This window comes from Orycteropus afer, unplaced genomic scaffold (assembly GCF_000298275.1).
Source record: "Orycteropus afer afer isolate SDZICR_OR568_19922 unplaced genomic scaffold, OryAfe1.0 scaffold00964, whole genome shotgun sequence".
Lineage (NCBI taxonomy): Eukaryota > Metazoa > Chordata > Mammalia > Tubulidentata > Orycteropodidae > Orycteropus > Orycteropus afer.
In genome coordinates, this window is record NW_006922551.1 from 288973 (window position 1) to 290640 (window position 1668).

A 1668-nucleotide genomic window follows, 5' to 3' on the forward strand; every position below is an offset into this window, starting at 1 on the left:
CAGTATCACTACGGAAGTAGAATTGCCCAACCTTCCTTCCGAGGAGTGGCTGGTGGGTTTGAACCGCCAGCCTTCTGGTGAGCCGTCAAGTGCCTTAGGCACTATGCTACCAGAGCTCCTGGTAAATATGGCAAATCAGATCTATCTTATTTCAGAAGGTACTACTACTACATATAAATGTGAAGTTTATTTCCTTCTTATTTTATTTAACAAATATGTCTTAAGTATCTGCTACAGTCAAAGTGGAGTCCCTAGGTAGTGCAAAGAGCTAATATGCTACACTGCTTACCCAAACCTTTATTGTGCCAGTCCACCCAATGGTGCTTCAGAAAAAGGCCTGAATTCTAATGCCAAAAAATCAGCCATTGAAAGCCCTGTGGAGCACAATTCTACTCTGATGGTGCTGCCATTTGGAATCCACTCGACATCAACTGGTATGTTCCAAGGTTTTTTTATAGCATTTGCAGACAACTAAAGTAAATTTATTTATCCCTTATTTAGGAGCTATCTACATTGTGTTGTGCTCTTGGGATTAAAAACGTAGTTTCTGAAACTTATTAAGTATGTATTAGATATCATTCCCCTTCTTGAGAACTTTAAGCATTTTGGAGTATTTTACCTTCCTTAGCTTTTGGTAGTGGTATTATTGGTATTAATGAATAAACTAAGACTCATGTCTGTTATCAATAAATGTATTTGGATCCAAATTACATTGTATATTGACCCATAAAAAGCAAAATAAACCAAATTTCTGTCCTCTGAAAACTTACAATTCAGGGAGTGGAGATTTTTGAGACAAAGTATGATAAAATCAGGATGGATTGTGCAGAAATAGATTTTAATCAGTGTGTTCCTGCTAATATTCTGATGGAAGCTCTCATATTTCCTTCTTAATTATGCAAATAGGCATAGTATATACTCTATACTATCTGCTAAATGCCATCAAGTCAGTTCAACTCATAGCAACTCCATGTAAAACAGAATGAAACACTGCCAGGTCCTCACAACCATTGCCATGCATAAGTCCATCAGTGCAGTCACTGTGTCAATCCATCTCATCTTTAGCCTTCCTCTTTTTCTCCAACCCTCTACCAAGCATGATGTTCTTCTCCAGGAAATGGTACTCCCAGATAACATGACCAAAGTATGAGAGATAAAGTCTGGCCATTTTTGTTTCTAAAGGACATTCCAACTGCACTTCTTCCAAGACAGACTTTTCCATTCTTTTGGCAGTACATATACTCTATAGAATATATGTATTATGTGTTACCTGTCTCATCATGTATGATCATTTTTCAACAGCAGGCCATTCATACACTGACCAACAATCTCTATGATTTGCTTCAAAGACGTGTGTTGTGACTTCATTTAGATTATAAGTTTGAGAAATTAACATTTGCATAAAAGTAAGAGTTGACTTGAAGAATATTTAAAAACTGGAATACAAGCTGAATTTCTGCCAAAGTAGATATTATTGAATGGGCCACAAAAGAATCTACCACTGAATCATCTATCCCTGCCTTGTTGTTGTTGTTGTTGTTATGTGCCGTCCAGTCGGCCCCAACTCATAGCGACCTTTGGGTTTCCGAGGCAGTATCACTACGGAAGTAGGATTGCCCAACCTTCCTTCTGAGGAGTGGCTGGTGGGTTTGAACCGCCAGCCTTCTG